The sequence below is a fragment of the Pongo pygmaeus genome, chromosome 17 (genome assembly GCF_028885625.2).
Source record: "Pongo pygmaeus isolate AG05252 chromosome 17, NHGRI_mPonPyg2-v2.0_pri, whole genome shotgun sequence".
NCBI classification, from domain to species: domain Eukaryota; kingdom Metazoa; phylum Chordata; class Mammalia; order Primates; family Hominidae; genus Pongo; species Pongo pygmaeus.
The window spans coordinates 81516427-81540911 of NC_072390.2; positions in this window are offsets into that span (position 1 = coordinate 81516427).

The following is a 24485-nucleotide window of genomic DNA, read 5'->3' on the forward strand; positions in this document are numbered from 1 at the left end:
GATAAATAACAAACTCATTGGGTGAGGGAGCCTTATATTTACCCTATTTTTACTCATTGTGTTGTGCTTCTTTTAATTTTTGAAATCCCTAGCTTCTTATATTCTTTTTTGTCTGGAGAACTTGTTTGCCATTCTTTAAAACTAGATTATTTACAAATTCAATTATTGCTGCTGTAGTGAACTAATTCTACTGCTGCCCTGAGGATGGAGAGAGTGCTCCTACTGCTACTATCCCCACACTATCAGGCCACTGCTTCCTGAGGTGTGAGGCACAACCCTGTGGCATTGCAACCACCTGGAGATCATCCCATCACTGCCCTGGGCTAGGATCAGAGGATGAGGCTCCCTCCTAGATATCTGCTGTGATTCTCCTTTCTTGCTCCTTAGAACAGAAAGAATAGACTTTTTCTATTGTTTTGTTCTGTTTACTTTTGTCGATGACTGTTGGCAGTCTAGAATGAACACATCTCTGGTACACAGGCTGGGATTCTGGGATACATAGGAAATAGAAAATTTATGAAAGACAGCACAGTTACTAAAGAACTAAGGTCTCTGTTCACTCCACTTATTCTTTGATTTTTTAAGGGTCATTTGTGATAGCATTTTGAATTATTTCTAGAATATTTATTTTCACTGAAAGGGGAGGAACAAAGATGTATGAGTATATGCCATCTGGAAGTGGAATGGAAAATAATGAAAATTTCCTTAATTCTCTCAAACCATCACCTTCTTCTAGACTTTAATTAGTAAAATCAAACAAGCAAATACCCGCCACACACACACACACAAAACAGAAACAATAAAAACAAAAGACAACATGTATTTTGTTTCTTTTTATATAAACAAAGTTTTATTAATGAAACCATGACCATAAATAGAAGAATACCATGTTTGTATGAATGACCCTTAAATAATAATTGAAACATGCAAGAGAAGAAAACTGTTTCTAAACAATGGATTTGACAGTTTAAATTGAAATCTAAAATGAGTAAGAAAAAATTTTGAAATTCTATGTAAATTATTTTTGTAATAACTCTGGACTTTGGTTTAATTAAATGGCTATTTTTATAAGCAATCTCATGAATCCAAATTTTAAAAAATAATCACAAATTTTAACCTTTTAAAATGAATGTGGCTAGAAGTTTTACTTTTATAGAGTATATAAAAATTTTAATTATTGATAAAACAAGAACTTTTAAGTAAGCCCATTGAAAGCAAAGAAATAATTTTACTTAATTGATAGAAGTGATGAAATAGAAGGAGCAAGAAAAAAGTTTATTCTCAAGAAAATGCTCTGCATCTGTGAAAATACGTTGAGAATGTTTCAAAGAGATATTCCTTAAAAACTCCAGTAATCTTACAACAGAGTACTTGGAAGTGAAGAAAATAAGAACAAGAGGATGCATACTTTTTCAATGACGTATTAGATCTAAATGTGCAACATTGTGTGGTTGGCAAAATTTGTCTTAAAAATACAACTTTTCGATGAAAAATCTAACAATGAATCATTTTTTTGTGTAAAACTAATTATATATTAGATAAGATGAGTTTGGCTGAATACTGAACAATGGCTCAGATAGTGTTGTAAAACTAATTTGCTGTATTAATTTGGCATCATGACAAGCTTTTTAAAAATGTAAAAATAATATGAAATAATAATGGAAAATGGGATACTTTATGTAACCAATAAACATTTTGAATGAGTGACTATATGAATGAATGATAAATGAATGAGGAAAGATCATAGATGTTATGTAAATATATGCTCTTTCATACGGTGTTTCCTGACAAAATTACTCGTTTTCCATTACTTGTTTTTTACTGAACTGTAATAACTGCTTGGAAATATGTCGACTAACCATGAAAATTTTTCTCTTTAGTCAATTTTTTTTTACTTTTTTTTTTTTGAATCTGGGAAGTTTGCAATTCTAAAAACAAGATAGATATTTCAAAATTTAAAAATATAAAATATTTACATATGTCATAATTCATGAAAATACGAAGTACTATAAAAGTGAGTGAAATAATTCTGAGTAAAATATTTAAATATGTTAATTAATATATTAATATATTTCTGATGAAAATAGTCATTTTTTGGAAATAATTATTTTAAACACTGAAATAGACATTAAAAAACTGGAAAAAATCTTAGCTAACTTAATATTCAACAAGTAAATTAGAAATACAAATACCAAAATAAGAACAGGCAAAGGAAATTAGCAGTCAGAACAAAGGCATTTTAAAACAGAGAGACATCTTAAAATAGACATCTCTCTATGTTTGAAAAGCATAGTGAAATGTATGTTTTGTAGAAAAAATATATTGTAAACTGTAATCTTAAAGATAGAAAGTGTGAATAAATACGCTTTTTTGAAAAATTAGAAGACAATTTAAAAGACAATCCCAGTGAAAAGCCCAAAACTAATATTTTTTTCAGAAGGGAATTTTATGAAAACTTTAAAGGTGAGAAAGAGCAATGCCACTTAAATTATTTTGTGGAATTGATAAAGAAGAAAAATTTCCAAATTATTTTTATGTGAGCCTACCAAAGTATGATAAATATAATGATTGATCAAATTTATAGGTCAATGCCACTAATGAATATCAATGAAAATAAAACAATCCCATAACATATTAAAAATAATAAATTATACCCAATGGCAACTTATTTTTTGTAATAAATTGATTGTGTTATTAAAAATGATTTAATACATTTCATTATGTTTATAGAACTGGAAAGAAACATTATAATTTCTAAATACAAAACGATTTTAATAATTGAACTTCCATGATTGTATAAAGAATCAATAAAAATATAATACACTTTATGTATGTTTATATATATTTAAAAATACACACACATGCACATATACACATATATACACATGCACACATATCTTAACTCAAAAGTCAACATCTTATATAATGGGTGAAAACTTCCACTAAAACAAACCAATAGTGACCATTTTTGCCACAATTGTTTATATTGCATTCAGTGGTTAGCTGATTGGGTTTTCAAGGGTAAGCAATTAGAGGTAAAAATAATCAGAAAGGAAGGATTAACAGTTTGCATGTTATAAAGATAGCATGTTGAAGGAAAAATACAGTCTAAGATAAGATGACTAGATGTTATGAAAATGTAATTTTATTCTAAGTTCTATACATTCAGCAGAATATTAAAAAATGTACATGGCTTTACTGTTTTTAACAGGTTGATTTTACAATTCATATGAAAACCTAAAACAAACAAACAAAAAATAACCAGAGAAATTCTATAGGGAACATTAGGGGAAAATGGGAGTGAGACCTTTCACATATTAAAGGAAATTATAAATAACATGCAATTCAATGAGTTTGATATTAGAATAATACATGAATGAATAAGTAGACTAATTGAAGGAAAAATAAAAACCAGAAATAGATTCAAATGAACATCAGATGGAGAATATGGTAAAATAGTACTCTAACTCATGAGAAAAACTGGTCAGTTTAATAAATGTTGTCCAAAAATGGTAATACTTGCTCTCTCATTAACAAGAATAATCTATCCTAGAGATACATATGTATATATTGAACTCATACTAATACCAGTATAACATGTGGGAACAGGAACAGCATTCTTGACTATAATCAACATTAAGAAAAAATAAAGTAGACAATGGAAAATTGTAATTAAAAATGCAAAGCAAACAATATTTTTTATGTAAGACAATGTAAATAAAAATACAAAGTAAAATACTAGAAAAAAGCTTTGTAAATTATATCACAGAAAAACAGTTAAGATACCTAATACAAAAATAGCTCCATTAATTAAGGGGAAATGCCTCATAATCTAAAAGAAAAATGGACAATAATAAAAACTGAAAATTACATTCAAGTTGTCTCAAAATGGATTAAAGACTTAAATATAAAGACAAACTCGAAGAAAGCATGGAGAACCTACATGGCATTAATCTGGGCAGTAATTTTTTGGATATGACCCTGGATTCACAGGCAAGAAAGACAAAAATAGAAATATGTAATTGCATCAAAGTAAAATATTTTGTACAAAAAAGGAAATAATCAACCAAGTGAAAAGGCAACCCACAGACTGAGGGAAATGTTTGCAAACCATATATTTGATAGGGGATTGATATCCAAAATATATAAAGAATTCAACGCAATAACAATAACCCGAAGAGATATTACTTAAAACAAGAAAAAGAAATGGCCAACACGTTTAGTAAAAAAGTGCTCAACATAAATAATAATCAGAGAAATGCAAACTGAAACCACAGTGATCTATCACCTAATACCTGTTAGAATAGTTGTTATGAAAAAAATGAAATACAAGTGCTGGTGAGGATGTGGGGAAAAAAGAACTTTTGTGTACTGTTGGGGGGATATAAATTAGTACAGCCATTTGGAAAACAGTATGACACTTCCTCAAAGAATTAAAATGTAATTAGCACATGATCCAGCATTGAAAATTCTGGGTATATATTCAATGGAGATGAAATCAGCATTTTGAAGAGATGTATCTGCACACTCATGTTCATTGCACATTGCATAATTTCATAAAAGCCTAGATATGAAATCAACCTAACTGTTCATCAATAGGTAATAAGATAAAGAAAACGTGGTGTACATGCACAATGGAGTACTATACAGCCTTAAAAAGGAAATATCCTTTGCAACAATGCAGATAAATGTATAAGATATTATGGTAAGTGAAATAAACCAGACATAGAAAAATAATACTACATGATCTCACTTAGATGTGAGTGGAATAAAAAAAAGAAAAAACAAAACAAACAAACTAAACAAGACAAAAGTAACCTCTTAAACTTATAGAAGTAAAGAGTACAGTGGTGGTTACCAGAGACTAGGCAGGGATGGGAAGTGGCATGAGGAATAGGAAGGTTGATCAGAGTACAAAATTTCAATTTTAGAGGAAAAAATAATTTTTGAGATTTATTGCGCAGCACAGTGACCACAATTAATAATAATATATTTTATCTTTTAAAATTGCTATAAGAAACTTCTATTCATGTCCTTTGCCCATTTTTAATGGGATTATTTGTTGTTGTCGTTTCAACTGTTGAGTTGTTTGAGTTTCTTGTGTGTTCTGGATGTCACTCTCCTGTTGGATAAGTAATTTGCAAATACTTTCTCCACTTCAACAGGTTGTTTCTTCACCCTGTTTATTGTTTCTTCTGCTGTCCAGAAGCTTTTTAGTTAATACAGCCCCATTTGTCTGTTTTTGGCTTTGTTGCCTGTGGTTTTGAGGTCCTGACCATAAAGTTCTTGCCTAGAGTAATGTCCTACAGATTTTTTCCTGTATCTATTATCTTTCCGTAGTTTTACAGTTTTGTGTTTTATGTTTAGGCTCATTTATGTATATAATGAGAGATAAGGATCCAGTCACTGTTCTGCATCTGGTTACTCAGTTTTCCAAGCACAATTTCTGAAGTGAGTTTCCTTTCCCCAATGTATGTTCTTAACAGCTTTGTCAAAAATTAGTTGACTGTAAATATTTGGATTTATTTCTTGGTTATCTATTCTGTTCCATTGGTCTATGCATCTACTTTTATACCAATACTATGTTACTTGGTTACTATGGACTTATAATATATTTGGAAGTTACATAATGTGATGCCTCCAGTTTTGTTCTTTTTGTTCATGATTACTTTTCATATTCTGTCTCTTTTTTGTTGCCATACAGATTTTAGGATTTTTTCTTTCTGTAAAAAATTACATTGATATTATGATACTGACTGTGCTGAATTTGTAGATTGCTTTTAATAGTACGGTCATTTTAGGGATATTATTTTTTTCCAAACCGTAAACAGCAATGTCTGTTCATTTGTTTGTGCCCTTTCCAGTTATTTTCATCAGTGTTTTGTAGTTTTCCATGTAGAGAGATTTCACCTCCATAAACTTATTCCTAGGTAATTTTTTTTTTCTGGTAGCTGTTGTAAATGGAACTACTTCCTTGATTTTTTTTTGTGATTTAATTATTAATGTATAGAAATGCTACTAATTTTGTATGTTGGTTTTGTTTCTTTTCTCTTTCCTGGATACTTTCACTATCATGTCCAGTACTACATTGAATAGGAGTGATGAAAGTGAACCACCTTGTCTTATTCTAGTTCTTGGAGGAGAGGCTTTCAACTTTCCCCATTCTGTATGATGTTGACTGTTGATGCATCATATGGACTTTTAACTTTTGAGGTATGTTCCTTCTATGCTTAGTTTGTTAAGAGTTTTTATCATAAAGCAATGTTGAATTTTATCATTTTTCTGCATATATTGAGATGATTTTATGTTTTTTTGATGTGATGTATCATATTTAGAAAAGAAGACATACAAATGGCCACTTACATGAAATAATGCTCAACATCAGTAATTATCAGAAAAATGCAAATTAAAACCACAATGAGATATCATCTTCTATCAGTTAGAATGGCTATTTTAAAAAAGACAAAAAATAACAGATGTTGTCAAGGATGTGGAGAAAACTGAACTTTTATACACTGTTGGTGGGACTGTAAATCAGTACAACCACTATAGAAAACAGTATGCAGATTTTTAAAAAAAAGCCATGGGTGCAGCAAACTGCCACGGCACGTGTATACCTATGTAACAAAACTGTGCATTCTGTACTTGTACCCCAGAACTGAAAGTATAATCAAATTTCTTTTTTAAAAAAGCCTAAACATAGAACTACCATACGATCAAGCAATCTCACAACTGGTTATGCATCCAAGTAAAGATAGATCAATGTATCAAAGGGATACATGCACTCTCATGTTTATTGCAGCATGATAACAAAGTATTAAATCAACCTAAGTGTGCATCAACAGCTGAATGCATAAAGAAACTGTGGTGTTAATACACAATGGGATACTATTTGGCCATAGAGAATGAAAACAATCATTTGCAGCAACATGGATGGAACTGGAGGTCATTATGTTGAGTGATGTAAGCCAGGAACTAAAAGGCAAATATTGCATGTTCTCATTCATATGTGGAAGCTAAAAAAGTTGATCATGTGAGGGTAGGGTCTAATGATAGATACCAGAGACTGAGTTGGGTGTACAGGTGGGTTGTGGGGTGGGAGGTAAAGAATTAGATAGAAGAAATGAGCTTTAATCTTTGATAGAAGACTAGGGTGACTACAGTTAGCAACAATGTATTGTTGTTTTAAAATAGGTAGAAAAAAGAACTTGAAATGTACTCAACACATAGAAGTGATAAATACTTGAGGGATAGAGACTCTAAATATCCTGACTTGATTGTTACGCATTCTATGCATGCATCAAAATTTCCACGTACCCTGTGAATATGAACAAATGTAAAATATCAAAAATTGCTAAAGGAGTTAAATTTAAATGTTCTCACAACAAAATAAATGTGAGGTAGTGGATATACTGTTAGCTTGATGTAATCATTTCAAAATGTGTGTGTGTATATATTTGATATGTATGCATATATCAAAACATCAAATCGTACCTCATAAATATATACAATTATAATTTGTCAATTAAAATTAAAATTTTTTAAATCAAATTTTCTTTAAACATGAAAAAGATCAAATAAATTTTACTTCTCATAATAATAGAAATGCAAATAAATATAAAATGAGGTAACATATCAGAAATAAACCCATTGCCTTGGCAACAATTCTAGCTTGAAGATAGATTGATAGACCGGAAAGAAACCATCACTCTTATACATTACGGGTGAGAATGCAGGGTGATACAACGTCTACTGTGGTAAATTTGAAAGATCTACAGAAATTAAGTATTTTCTATTGACATCAATTCATCTTCTATTAAATGAAGAACTAATAACATACAGGCAAAAACACAGAACAGTTGCATAAAATCACTTACCATGATAACAACTAATGACTGAAAAACCTAAATGCCTATCAGTGAAGACTGATTACACACATTCTGCAGAATTACTATTCTTGAATGCTTTGCTGCTGTAAAAGCAATGAAGAATATGTGTCTCAAAATGACAAGTGGCCATTGGTGTTCTCAAGGACTCAAGTGGTGTTATCAAGGATAGTTAAATTGTAAATATTAAGATGAGGAGGTGCTCATGACATGTTATATTTTGTGTAAGGAGATACACATACACATACACCACAAGGAAAATAAATGAAAATATAAATCAAAAGTAATAAAAAATCTGAAACAAATCTAATAAAAAATCTGAAACAAATCTAATAAAAAATCTTTGTGGAATAAACATTTCCAAGGAAAGAAAATGCAAAGAAAACAATGAATATAGTACATAGTTTGGATATGGACTCCTTTAAGAATTTTAATGAATTTAAAAAAATTAAATAACTTTCTATCAAGTATGTGATATAATTATACTGGGAAAAACAATTATTTCACAAGACCCTTGTATTAAATATATTGACATTACATTGAAATAAAATATTCTCAAAAAAATTATTGACATTTGTTGTTAAATATTTAAATTCTTATTTTGTGAAAGTAAGAAAAATTTTATTGTATTCCTAAAAATATTTTAAGAATTGAAAATATTTAAATTCTTATTTGTGAAAATAAGAGAAAATTATTATTTTCTTTATGTAATCAAGAAAATATATGTTCTTGGTTACGTAAAGCAATTATTTCTTTTCATATTATTAGCATACAAGATACATTTCAACCTATAATTCAACACTTTTAATTGGATAGCTATAGCAGTAGAAACTCATGCTTTTATTTATGTTTTAAAATTGCTTCTTTTCCACCTCAGTTCACTGAAAAAGATCTAGAAGTAATTGAAAAAGAAAAAAACTGACACCTGGCCCTGATGCCACAGTGATTAAGCACATCACAATCCGTGATCAGGAAAAATAAAAAAATAAAAAAATAAAGAAAAGAAAAATCTTGCGATAAACTTTAAAAAGGCGAGACTAGCCTGTCTAACACCAAGCCCAAAAATGAATGAAAATATGTGGTTTGTTGTTGTTGTTAGTTGCAGACTTCCTAAGAGAAAATAACAGCATCCTGGACATTGCAATATTGATATCTGCAAGTATGTAATATCACTTACAGTTACAATAAACATATGAGAAAACTATTTTCTATCAATAATAGAACTTGGCAATTCTGTGTGTTTATTTTTTTTTCATCCAGTTCCTCTTTTTTTTTTTTTTTTCTTGGAAACCCAATTACTCTAGACACCCTTACAAAATATTTTGGGTGAACATTCTTTTTATCTTAATGCATTTGCCTAAGAGCCATCATTTCATAGATGGAAGTTCCAGCAAGATGCCCAGAATAGAATTTCATAGGCAAGTACTCTATGGGATAGTGTTTCCCTGCTGCCAGGATGCTTCTAGCTGTGCTGTTCCTCTCAGTTACTGTTTGTTATTATTATTTCTTTTAATTTTCATTTATTTATGTATTTATTTTTTCATTTGAGGTTGTTTCTGTTTCTTTGTGAAGTCTGGTTCTGTCATTTATACAGCTGCCATTGTATTTTGTCAGGGGCATAACACTAGGTGACTATGACACTGTGGAGTTACAAGTAATCAGTAATCTCATTGTGTGTTTTGATGTCTGATTGTCTTGGAGATTCTAATATTTTCTGGGATTTAGACACCAATTCTTTGTCACAAGGCCAGGAAAAATTTGTTTATTCTAATAAATGGCCATTATCTAAAGGACAGTGGAGGGCAGAATGTTACCTTCCTTTGACTTATAATTTTGTCTTTATGAACTTAAATAATTTTCTGCTTTACTTTCTGTTTGTTTATGATTCTTAGAAGAGATCAGTTATGAAAAAAAGTGTGTCTCATGGGAAACAGCAAAATAGAAAACAACTCATGAATCAGTATAACACACTTTTGAGATCTATGACCAAAATGAAATTAAATTAGAAATAAATAAGGCATCTATACAAATTTAAAATATTTGAAAATTAGACATATTTGCAAATAATTTCTGGGTCAAAAGAGAAATTAGCAAATATTTTGAAATACAGAATAATTAATATTCGACATTTCAAAAATGCCAGAATGATGCTAAAGCTGATTTTGGAGGGAAATGTATAGGTTCAGATGCTTAATTACAAAGCTAAGAAAGTGTCCCTCACTAGGCAGACAAATTTATTAAGATATCAATTGTCTGTAATCTGAGTTTTAGATTTGATGCAATTCCAAACACAATCCCAGTAGTTTAATTTACTGAAATTATAAAACTGTTCCTAAAATATATATGGAAAGTGAATAGAATATGAATATCTAAGAAACTCTTTAACAAGAGAAGCAAGGTAATTTAAGCTAGTAATTTTAAGATTACTGGATGGAAGAAACAGTCAAACGATAGAGAGTTCAGAAATTGTTCCACACTGATATGGCTATTTGAATCTCTTTTAAACAAAATGTTCACAGCACCTTTAATTGTTAAAATTATTTATTAAATTATATATTGACAAAATATGGTTATATATGTTTATGAAATACATTAATGGTGTGATTTTTTTGTGTGCTGAGTACATAAGAAGCGTACTCTCTTAACAAAATTAAGATGTTATTTGTATCTTGACAGTGACAAAACAATCCACTATTAATAGGACAACCTTTTTAAACAAAGGAAGCTGAAACAACTGGGTATTAATTAATCTCAACTCTTACGTCACGCTGTAAACAATAACTAATTCAAGTTAGATCATAGATCCATGCATAAAAGCTAAAATTATGAAACATTTTAAAGAAAATATAGGGGAATATTTATATGAGATGGGGTAAACACAGGTTTCATACATTAGACATGAAGAGCAACACAATAAAAGATCAAAACAAACAGACGAGCTAGCAATCGTAACATAGATCTCTTTAAAATTAAAAACATTTGTTAATCAGATAACATAATTAAGAACATAGTGAAGCCATTTACTTGAAGAACACGTTTTCAGAACATATATACGTACAGAATATATATATTCTATATATATAATTGTTTTATTTATTTATTTATTAATTATTTATTTATTTATTTATTTATTTATTTATTTATTTTGAGACGGAGTCTCGCTCTTTTGCAGCCTCCACCTCCCAGGTCCAAGCAATTCTCCTACCTCAGCCTTCCAAGTAGCTGAGACTACAGGCAACTGCCACCATGCCTGGCTAATTTTTGTATTTTTAGTAGAGACATGCATGGCTAATTTTTGTATTTTTAGTAGAGACATTGTTTCACAACGTTGGCCAGGCTGGTCTAACAACATATTTTTAAATGTCTACAACTCAGTAATAAAAACAATAAAATAAAAAGTATGGGACAACACAGACACTTCATAAAGATACAGATCACTAATATGTGCATTCACATATTCAACCTCATTTGTCATCAAGGAAATTCAAATTAATCTCACAAAAATACATCACTACACAGAAACATACTCGTCAGAATGGCTTATGTAATCAGACAGAGAACAACTGATAGTGGCAAAGACAGAACAAATAAAGTACCCATCTTTTGTTGAAGAGGAATATCAAGTGTTAAAACCACCTTAGAAGAAAAATCTGAAATTTTTTAGGGAATAAAGTAGATACACATTTGCCTTATAATCCAGCAATTTCATAATTTTATTTCTAAATATACGTCCCCATATATATGTATGTGTGTATATTTCATATATACATATGTATATATGTACATTTTTAAAAATTTATAACAGGTAAAAGTTGAAACAGTTCATTTTGCTCATCAGTAAGTGTATATTTAACTGTGATATTGTCAAGAAATGTAATACAACTAAAAGATGAATGGGAGTAAACTACTAATGTACATTTCAACGGATGATTCTCAAAATAATATGCTGAGTGAATGAAACATTAAATGTCAAGTGTGATTTTATCTTTCCATTTTTATGAAGTTCTAGATGTGGAAAAGCTAATTTATGGTGGAAAATTCAGAGAAACATATGGTTGCTTCTGGTATTTGAGAGTTTTTGAGAGAGAAGAAATCTGAGAAAACTTCCTCGAGTGATGATAGTATTCTGTGTCTTGAAAGGAGTTTCAATTGCCTGGGTGTATTTTTTGTTTTGAACTAATCTATTGGCACGCTTAGTTTCATGCTTTTCATTGTCTTCTATTTCCCTCTTTTTAATTTAAGCTTTTTAAAGTGGAACCTAAGGTCATTGATCTTAGGCCTTTGTTTTGTTTCAATTAAGCACATAACCTATACAGTTTCCTCTAAGCACGGCTATAGATTGTGTATCTGATTTATTTTGAAATGTTGTAATTTCTTTAGCATACACTTGGAAATATTTTCTAAACTATCAATATAGTTTGGACATGTGTTCCTGCCCAAATCTCATATTGAAATGTAATCCCTAATGTTGGAGGTGGAACCTGGTGGGAGTCATTGGATTATGGGGGTGGGATTCTCGTGAATGGTTTCGCATCATCCCCCTTAGTACTGTCCTAATGATAGTGAGTGAGTTCTCAGAGATCTGATTAAAATTGTATAGCACCTCCCCGCTCACGCTCTTGCTTCTGCTTTCAACGTGTGATTTGCCTCCTCCCTCTTTGCTTTCTGCCATGATTATAAGCCTCCTGAGGCCTGCACAGAAGATGATGACACCATGCTTCCTGTATAGCCTGGAGGACCCTGAACCAATTAAACCTCTTTTCTCTATAAATTACCCAGTCTCAGGTATTTCTTTTTTTTTTTTTTTTTTTTTGAGGTGGAGTCTCACTCTGTCGCCCAGGCTGGAGTGCAGTGGCGCAATCTCGGCTCACTGCAAGCTCCGCCTCCTGGGTTCACGCCATTCTCCTGCCTCAGCCTCCCGAGTAGCTGGGACAACAGGCGCCCGCCACCACGCCCGGCTAATTTTTTGTATTTTTAGTAGAGATGGGGTTTCACCGCCTTAGGCGGGCTCGTCTCGATCTCCTGACCTCGTGATCCGCCCACCTTGGCCTCCCAAAGTACTGGGATTACAGGCGTGAGCCACCTCGCCCGGCCTCAGGTATTTCTTTATAGCAATGCAAGGACAGACTAGCCCAAGTATTTTTGACATATGGGCTATTTAGAAGTATCTTATATAATTTCCATGTATTTTGCTGCTGTTGTTTTTTTCTTGTTATCTTATTCTCACTGATTTCTAATTTAATTCCATTGTGGCACAAGGGCATAATCTGTATGATATCAAGTTTTTAAAAAGGAATTAAGGACAGGTATCATTAGCCAAAGATGGAGAAGCATATGAATGTTGGGGAATGAAATACATACACTTGCAAAGAGCTAGCATACTGCAGTATTTTTAGTGTTATATTTTAAAATATCAATTATGTCAAGGTGGTTAGCACTATTGTTTAGGGTTTTTATGTCTTCATACATATTTTGTCTTGTTCTATCAATTGTGGGGAAGGATATTAAAATCGTAACTAAGACTCCGAAATCATCTCTTTTTTTCTATTTTAATCTGTTACATTTTGCTTCATGTATTTTAAGTCTCTTTTATCAGACATGTGTACAATTAGAATTATTTTCCATTTCTAGACATTTTAGCACTTTTACCATTATAGAATATACCTCCTTACATGTGGCATTAATCTTTGTGATGAAGTTTCTTTCCCTGGTATTTTAATAGGGACTTTAGTCTTTTTATGCTTATGGTTTCATGATGTACTAGTTAACTTCTTTCTAATTCTGTATATTTATATTTAAAATATTTCTTCAGACAACCAAGAGCTATATATTACTCTGGGTATCCATTTTGACAATCTAGAGTTTTTTTTCTTTAATTAACCTGCCATAAAATTGACATTTCGTTATAGAGTTCTACAGATTTTGACACATGCATATATTTATGTAATCACCATGATCAGAAATATTCCCTTGCCCCCGAGAGTTATCTCCTTCTCCCCATTTGTAGTCACATGCTTGCCTCTCTTTTAAGCCATAGCAATGACTAATCTGTTCTCTATCACTGTAATTTTATTCATTTGAGAATATAATTTAAAGAAACAACAAGTAATCTCTTAAGACTTATTTTATCTAAGTCATCAGTCTTTCAAATTATTGTTCCTTTTTACTTATGCAATGTGTCATTTACTTTTTGGCTGGTTTAAGATATTTTGTTTGGTTTTGGCAGTATGAATGAATCTATCTGGTGTCTGGAAATTTTTATTGTTATTTGTTTGATTTTTCAACCTATTCTTGTGATTTATTGTAACTCTTGACTTTGTAAATTTATATTTCTCAGCAAATATGGAAATTCAGTACCATTATTTTGTCAAATATTTTTGACCTCAGTCTTACTTTCCTTTATTTCTGAATTCTAATTCTATATGTGTTTATTTTTTTCTTATTGTCTCTTGTGTTTTTGGGGCTTTGTTTATCCTTCTTGATTGTTTTTTCTACATTTATTTTCTGTTGATTCATTTTCAAGTTAATTTACTCTTGCCTTCTCTTTATCCATTTTGATCTTAAGCTAATGGAGTAATTTTTATGTTATTTTGAATTATTTTTTGGGTCTAAACTTGTTATTATGGGTCTATTATTTTGTTTCTTATTCATTCCTGAGATAACCTACTTTTCATTTATGAGAAACATGACTTTCTTTAAATCTTCGAGTATCATTCATTCTCTGTAAAACACCCTTCTCTGTTACTACAGCATCAGAGGCATCTCTATGTTGGTCACCACTGATGATCTTTTCTTATATACTTCTGTTTCTTTGTATGTAGAACGATTTTGGATTTTTCCCTGGACATTGAGAATAGACTTGTTATGTTCCTCCAATAAAAGCTATGTTTTAAAGTAGCTATAGAACTTAGCTGAAATAAAAGTTCAAAATTCTTCCTTCTGCAATGAATGACATTTCATTCCACTGGAATTATTCTAGCTTTAGGTGGACTACTTAGGTCCTTTACTATGCATGTGTGATTCAGCCATAATCCAATGATTTGTGCTACAATTATACCCCTGCTCCTCTGGTTCTTGCCTTCCTGGAGTTTTTCCTTTCATATCTCAGTGGCCATGGTTGCTCTGAACCATCTCCTTTTATTCTCCATGCAAGAATTATTGTGAGTTTTTTGTCAGAGACCTAGAAGCCCACCACCACCACCTCAGCACACCTGTGGGTTTTCCTGCATGGTGATATGTCTAACAAACTTAGAAACTCATATGTGCTATTTTCTTCTTCCAAGCATTAACTCCTGCTGTGGTTTGAATGTATTTCCCAAAGGCTCATGTGTTGAAAATTTAATCTCTCTGCCCTCATGAATGGAATAATATTGGCTCTGCCTCCTGAGTATATTAATGGATTAGTGAGAGCTCTCTCCTCATAAATGGATTAATGTTGCTGTCACAAGAGTGGGTTTGTTACCACGGAAGTAGCTTTGTTATAAAAGCGAGCTTTCTCTGGGTCTCTTACTCCTGCATTCTCAACATGTGATGCTGTCCACCATGTTATGGCACAGCAGAAAGGCCCCTACCAGATGCCAGTGCCAACCTCTTAGACTTCAAGACTCCACAACCAAGAGCTAATACATCTCTTTTCTTTACAAATTACCTGGTCTGTGGTATTTTTGTAGCAAAACAGACTAAGACAATATCCCTTCAGTTCCTGATTTATTTGTTATCTTTCAGTTTTTTTTTTATTTTCATAATATTACAGGATTAATTGTCATTGTTTGTCAGAGTATAGGTTTAAATAGGATTTTACTCAGCCATACTAGAGCTAGGAATCCTCCAACCCCTAGTATGAGCTAGGTCCAAATAGCAACTTTTGTTTCCTGAGTCGTCTTTAGAGTAATTGATTTTAGTCTAGTATTTCTCTTATGCCAAATTTTATTTTCTGTAAAGAAAACTGTGGACAGAAATGTTCACATTTGAAATTTGAAAAACTCTTCAAAGAAATCCTTGGGATCCATCTTGCAAAAAAGACCCCAAAATTTCCTTTTATCCAAGATACAATACATAATAATAAAAAATAATTTTCTCATAATAAATATTAGTTTATTGCTTTCAAAAAGCATTTTATGAACTTTTAGGTAAAATAAGCTACATGAAGTTACCCAAAATATGTTTTTCTTAATTTATGCCTGTACTGCTGAGGAGATAATTAGCAATTTTAAGGTGATTTGTCTACCATTTGACACATATATTTCTGAGGCACAGAGTTGGGACTGATGGAAAAAATACTCAGCTACAATTTTATGAACAAATGTCACAAATGAGGAAGTACTCAAGTAGCAATTTCATTAAAAATATTGCCCGATATTATTGGGCAGAAAACAAATCTCACTGTATAGTAGTCTACTTTCTAATTGGGATGATACAAAGAGCTGACAAAAACCATGAAGTAGGACACCAACTATTTTATTTGCCAAAGACTAAAATGCCTTCTTCATTTCCCTATATACATGTCTCTTTACATGGATTAGGGAAATGCTTAACAAAAGCCAAATCATAGGCTGTAGTAAAGCTTTATGCCAACATCTTACACTCCTCGAGAGATATCTAAATCCTTTTGCCTAAATAGAAACATTTGTGCAAAGAAGTATTGCCAAATCTGGTGTTTTCGAAATATAGGAAGAGTTTTCTTATCCAATGTAAGAAAAGGGGGACATTAAAATCGGGATCACAACTATTTTACTATATTTTGTTGTAATCTAAAATGTTTGGCTCCTTTTGTTGAAAATGAGCAATGTTTCCATTTTTAAAACGATACTGTTAACACATCAGCTAAAATTTCTCTTTCGCTTTTTAAACACAGCAATAAGTCAGTTTCAAGAAAACTATTTACAAAATAATTCTAGATTTGTATCAATTCCTCTAAGATCTCCTCAACAAAACTTATAACACTATCTCTTTTAGAGCATTTGGGCTCTGTAACAAAATATTATAAACTAGGTAGCTTATAAATAACATAAATTTATTTCTTACAGTTCTGGAGGCTGGGAAGTCCAGGATCAAGCTGCTAGGAGATTGCCTGTCTGGTGAGACCCTGTTTCCTTGGGGTCTTCTTGCTGTGTCCTCACTTGGTTCAAGAGAATAAGGCAGCTCCCTGGGGCCTCATTTTTGTTTTTTGTTTTTTTTTCTTTTTTGAGACAGGGTCTGGCTTTGTCACCCAGGCTAGAATACAGTGGCCTGATCTCAGCTCACAGCAACCTCTGCTTCACAGGCCCAAGCAATCCTCCCACCTCAGCCTCCTGAGTAGCTGTGACTACAAGCCCGTGCCACCACACCCAGCTAATTTCTGTATTTTTTGTAAAGACAGGGTTTTACCATGTTGTCCAGGCTGGTTTGGAACTCCTGAGCACAAGTGTTGTGCTCCTGGGCCTCCCAAAGTGCTGAGATGACAGGTGTGAGCCATCACACCCAGCTGGGGTCTCTTGTATAAAAATGGGCATAAACTCATGAGGACTATTCCTCTTAATACCCTCCTAATATCATCACCTTGAGAGTTAGGATTTCAATATATCAATTTGGGGGAGACACAAACATTCAGACCCTAGCACTCTCCCACATCTAATTTTACACAAATGTTTTAAAATAACTTACATTTAGTGAGTTATTACTAAGCATGCAGATAGTTCTGCACAGGAAAAGAAACTCTCTTTATTTCCATTGATCCAATTAATATTTAATTTAATTATGCAGTGATTAAAACTACAGCTAGCATAAAGTTTTGGAGCAAAAATACAATGAATTACTGAATATATACTCTGGAAAGCATAGTACTTGAGCACTGAGCCATGAATACCATCTATGAGTATCATTTTTATAGAGATAATAGAGTCATTTATCTATTAAGTCAGAGAAGGAGCTTCTGTGTAACACAAGTTTTCTTCCTTTATTCTCTACACAAAATATGAAGTTCAGAAAAGACTTAGGCAATAAGGCAATAAGACAGGACAAGATTTTAAACTCAATAAAGTAAACACAATTCAGGAAAAAGTAAGAAACATATACATGAGAAATTTTGTCACTAAATATCTTTTCTCTCTCATATGTGTTATTTAGTTAAGTAGTTTTCTTTAAATTTATTTCTAATTATCACATAATTGGTCGTTCTAATCATTAGTGAGTAACTCAGCCTTCATCATGACTAATTTATTGTATACATTTGGGCAAATAAGCAACTACACATAACCTCACACAATTTGAATTTTACTCCTTCTTAATGAAATAGGTGTAAAATAAGGCAATATAATAAAATTACACACACACACACACACACAATTTCCATAAGACTTTTCTCTTTAGTCTTGGGCCACCAGGCAAGAATAACTCTTACAGGAGCAGAAAATTCTACAAAGTACATGAAATGAAATTAATGCAGTACATAAACCAAGAGCTCCGGTGTTTTACTGATTGAAGTTCACGAGAAGTATGGGAATGAACAATATTAATGTTGCGAGGTTGTGTCTAAATAATTGCTGATTACTCGTTTCTCTTTTTCCCTCAAATTATAGATGTATGCATTTGTACAGAAACAATGCTTTTGTTAGTTTGTTTGGGTTTTGTTGTAAAACTTTTTAAATAAAATTTTTGCCTCCAAAAAAACCTTTCACTCTTTTTACTGGATTTATAAATCTGGGTCTCAGTATTCATTTTGGTGGAAAGTGGAGAAAGATAATCTAAGGTCCCAATATTTAGTATGTGGTTTGTGCAGATATCACCTTATACTGCACAATGTTTGCATTAGAAACAGGACACTACATTTGTGCAAACATAGCCCTATGAGCAAAGGAATGCGGAATTCCCTGACTTCAGTGGTCCCTTTTTTTGTTCTGCAGGTTACATTTTTGCAGGGCAGAGACTGCACACATGTACACTGTGTCCTAGTAGATTTCTACTTCATGCCTTGTGTGCAGTATGGTACCATTTCTATCCTCCATCCCTGGCAGCCTTCACTCCAGAGATTGACCTCAGACAGGGTGAAGAGAAGGGCCTCAGGGTGCAGGATGGGGCAAATGGTCTGAAGCTCTGGATTCTTCTTTCATAGATATTCATAATCACCTTATCTTCCTATTGCTGCCACACTTTGGCCTTTCAGGCAAATCTGAGACCATTAATTCCTTAGCCTTTGCAAATTTTGTTGTACAAATCAGGTAGTACCTTGGCTTTCTCCACTATTAGTTTAAGATTCTGCTTTCTTGTGCTTTCTAGATTAGATACGCTTTCTGGATTTTGAGAATGTTTTACTGTTCTCATTTATAGTTTTGTTTTCTTTCTGTAGTCATCTCTTAAAAATACTCACTATTGTCATTCAATGGAGATTTTCAGAGGCAAGGAAGTTAAATCAGTGATTGTATGTATCTTGTATGTATCACAGGATTTTGAAAATAAATTTTATAGCAGTATCTATCTATCATTTGTCTATATATTTGTGGTGTAAAAGACTAAAAGAGGAAGTTGTGAAAGAGTAATCATTAATGTGGATGGGAAAGCAGAATATGCCCAGTAAGAATATGGTGACATCATAAATACAACCAAGACAATAAAACACTTTTTAAAGAGAATTTTCAAAACTCTTTTCTCTTCCAGTCATATTTATTAGTCATATATATCAAGAAAATAATGTAAATTTTAGCTCAACCTAAACATGCTATCAAGGCAAAAAAAAAAAAGGCAGAATAAAACAAAGCTCAGAATATTTATTCTATAAAAAAATCACCTGGAACTCTCAATAGTGTCAATTTTCTATTGTTTTTATGTGAGCTGTGAAAAGAAACATTGGCACCGGTGCTCTGGACTCAGGCTCACTAAACAAAACTGTAATTGCCTGAAAGTTTTCATTTTAATTGACTTGCCTTGTTTTACGCTTACATTAAAATTTGTTTTCTAGATCATCTTTATTTTGGAGGAGGCATTGGAATTGCTCTTCAAGAAACAAACTATGCTCTCTCAGGAAGTAATGTTATTATTTGAGGGAATGTAAGTCAATGTCAATTTCATCATTTGGAAGTATTTACCCTAATGAATAAGATTAAAATTCACTTATAAATAATAAACTCCATGACTGAAAATTTTAGAAAATTATACTAATATGTAGATGTCTTCAGTTTTCTATTTGCTTACTGTGTGGGATGTAATCAAGTAGGTGTATTGAGGAGCTAGTATTAATAATTGCCTAGTCATTTTCTTACAATTAGCACAGGGATTTTGTTGCTCTGGATGAGGGAAGCTAATATAGCAGAAAACAGAAGGATATAAATATTGAACTAAATGTCGGGGAAATCAGGATTAAAATTCTGAGTAAAAGGAATTAACCAAGCGTACCAAAAAGCTCTCTTGTTTGACTTTATTTTATCGTGAGGTAATAAGTTGAAATATCTGCTCTGTGGTCTGCAGAAATTGACCTTCAGTGTGATCCACATATACACAGTTTAATTTATTCTATTTAAAGAAGCAAAAGGGACTGACATATTGAACTAAAATACCAAACTATCTATTTCACACAAACATTATTTTATTAATTTTGAATGGGATTTTTAAAATGTAATACTTTGCACCATGCCCTGGGAGAAAATTATCATGAATTCTGCATTACAGACCAGAACATTGCTTAATGAAGAAATAAATATAACAGAAAAATGATATCATTAAGGACTATTTTTGTGTATCAATGATATATGCATTGTCTTTCTATACTCAGGCTCAATTCTGACCTTTAAAAAAGTCATGGAGAAACTTGTCTGTCTTATCATTTCCCAGTGATTTCTGGACTCTAAAAAACACATCAAACAATTTTAAACTACCATTATTTTTAATAGGTTGTATCTGAAGGAAATATAGTGTTAGCATAAATCCTTAAGTTTATTTGTCATTTTTTCATTCCTAAACATAAATTTGAATATTTCTATCTCTCCAAATGATATCTTCTGTAGATGGAATATCCCAGTTTTTCACAGAATTTATATTAGTAATATTTCACGGAAATAAAAGTGTTCTAAATGGAAGATATAGCATGTTGTCACTATTGGTATTCCTCAGTACTGGTTAAGAAGATTTTCTTTTTTTATAAAAAGGCTTAAACAATAGGAATGAACCACAAACAAACACAAAACATGTTCATCATTTAGGGGGAATAAATGAGGCTTTTTTTCACTGAGAGAGAAGAAGTTATAGCATTTGATAAAGAAAGGATATAAGAAAGGAAGGAAAGACGGAAGAAAGAGGAAATTGCATATATCACATCAACTTGAAAGTATATTCTCTTCTTAGATTATAAGATAAAACAAGACTAAACTTTTTAAGATTTAAAAAATCTGCAAATACCTGCAAATTCTTAATACTTCTGTAGAAAAATGAAACACCTGGAATAAAACAGTCAAGCATGAATGGATCATGAATTTCTGGAATAATGTTTGAAGAGATGAAAACGTTATCAAAGCCCAGAATTCCAAATTCTGCTCTTTAAAATTTTGATAGACATATACTTTAAACATAACTAACTTGTGTCAGAATTCAAAATTTTCTTATTGAGAAATAATGAAAAGGCAACTTGGTCCCTGAGTACAAAATTAAACAAATTACATATTATGCCATCAAATATATATTAATGATTTCATATTTGACATCTTGTTGGTGTTGCTCTCCAACCCAAGAAAAAGGTATGTCTCTCCAATTATTTGTTATTTTTATTTTTTTCCAGCACTAATTGTATTTTGCAGTCTACAACTGTTTCACATCTTTTGTGAAAATTTTCCATTAGTGTTTCATATTTTGGATACTAATGTAAATGTTATTGTTTTCAATTTCCATTTGTTCATTACCTTATATAGAATATAGTTGCTTTGTATAATAATCTCGAATTTTGTAGCTTTACCAAACTTATTTATTATTTCCATTTAAAAAATACATTTCACAAGATTTTTTACATAAGCTACTATATCATTTGCAAGTAAAGATAGTTATTATGACAGATACTCCATTTAATCTTTTATAATGTACTTGCAATGAAGAAACTTTGAAGATTTTCAGAGGACAAGTAGTCTAGAGTAATTGAAATACATGTTGAGCAAAATTATCAAATAAGATTTATGTTAAAACAAAGTAAGCAAATTCATATGAATGACCCTAACTTCCTCTAATCATAGCTCTAAAATGAATTGACGCTTCTGCCTCAGTCCGATAACAATGCATAATGCTTTCACTGGCTTAATGCTCAAGGGAAATGACAGTAAGATCTTACCCTAAAAAAATACCTAAAATAATGTTTGTTTGTCTTCACCTTTTTATTTGAAAAAGGCTATTAGCATTTTTTGCCTTACATATGTGAGATTATAACTGTAGTACATGTTTAATTTTGTGCAGCACATCTTGGAAAGATATAACAGCAATTCAATCATAGAGAGCCAGAGTGGGGATCTAACACAGATATCTGAGGAATGATTGGAAAAAGAGAGCTACTTAATTTGCAAAAGTAAAAATTAGCCATAGATGGGAGAGGAAGGTGGGGATACGATAGGTAATAAGGGCTTCTCAGTGTGTAAGGAGCCTTCACATGCAAAAGAATGTACCCTCATCCCACATGGTTGAATGTGTCTTTTAGAAAATTATGTGACTATTTTCATTTTTATTCACTCATTTTCAAAGTTTTAAAATAATGGTATTCTGACAATTATTACTCTGCTACTGAAAATTCCTAAATCCAACCTTCACATGTTAGTCCTTGCAACAAGTATTTGGCTCTATTATTCACAATTAAAAGAGAAAGAATCACTAATAGTATTGTCTCTTGCAGTTATAAATATTTGGCACAGTTAAAACTTTTGAAGCCTTTCAGCATCTTGGCAAATAAATTTGAACAATAATGGCAAGTTGGCAGTGTTTATGCCTTGAATTATTTAGTATTTTTTATTAGAAATACTTGAATAACACCAACAACACTTATCACATTTAGTGGAAGGGGATTTGTGCTTGTTAGACAATATTTTCAAAGCAAAATTCAGTTTTATATAAAATAGATAGTAAACACATTTCTCTAAAAAGCTATTCTTTCTTCTCTTTAGTTGTTTTATATAAACAAGTTCTTTTTTTAACTTTTATTTTAAGTTCAGGAATATATGTGCAGGTTTGTTGCATAGGTAAACTTGTGTCATGGGGGTTTGTTGTAAAGATTATTTCAGCACTCAGGTATTAAGCCTAGTGCCCATTCGTTATTTTTCCTGATCCTCTCCATCCTTCCACTCTCCACCCTTCACTGTCCCCAGTGTGTGTTGTTTCCCTTTATGTATCTATGTGTTCTCCCATTTAGCCCCTACTTATAAGTGAGAACATAAGGTATTTGGTTTTCTGTTCACGTTAAAATTGCCAAACTGCCCAAAGCAATTTATAAGTCCAATGCTATTTCCATTAAACTACCATTGACATTCTGCACAGAACCAGAAAAAAAACTATTTTAAAATTCAGATGGAAACAAAAAGGAGCCAGAATAGCCAAGGCAATTCTAAGCAAAAAGAACAAAACTGGAGGCATCATGCTACCTGACTTCAAACTATACTACAAGGCTACAGTAAACAAAACAGCATAGTACTGGTACAAACAAGTTCTTAAGAAAGTTTTATATTAAATAACTTTGTAGCTAAAAGAAGTACTTTAAGGATATGAAAATGAAATAGTATATATTTTCCTCCTGTGTTTCTAATTCTTCTTTCCCCTATTTATTTGCATGTCTCTCATTCTTTTTTTTTTTTTTTTTTTTTTTTTGAGGCAGATTCTTGCTCTATCGCCCATGCTGGAGTGCAGTGCAATCTCAGCTCACTGCAACCTCTGCCTTTCAGGTTCACGCCATTCTCCTGCCTCAGCCTCCTGAGTAGTTGGGACTACAGGTACATGCTGCCACACCCAGATAATTTTTTGTATTTTTAGTAGAGATCGGGTTTCATCATGTTGCCCAGGCTGGTCTTGAACTCCTGCCCTCAGGTGATCCACCTGCCTTGGCCTCCCAAAGTGCTGGGATTACAGGCATGAGCCACTGTGCCCTGTCAGTCTCCCATTCTTTATATTAATATTATTTTCACTAGAAAAGTGATGATTATTGGCTTAATGTGGACTTATTTTGGTAAGCGTTATAAGTGATTAAAACTGAATGCATCCTTTGAAATTCTCGGACTCTATTAATTCTTAGTTTAAATTAACTAAATCTAACAATGTTTATGGAACAAAATTTCTTATTAAATAAATTTGAGATTTATAGTCCCTTAGATACAACAATCATATGATGGACACAAATATAGTAATGGTTTAGGTGAATTTAAACATATTATTTTCAAAACTACATGAAATAACTAATACTCAGAAAAACACTACTATGTTCCAGGATCTATCTGAATTGCTTCATATACTTTAAGTCACTGAAAAATAGTTTTATTATTATCACCATTCAGCCTATGAGAAAACAAAGGCACAGAGAAGCTCAGATTTATTCAAAATCACACAGATGGAAATCTTTGAGCTGTTTTCACACTCAGATTCCACCATGTGCTTTCAATTTCCATCATAAAAAAA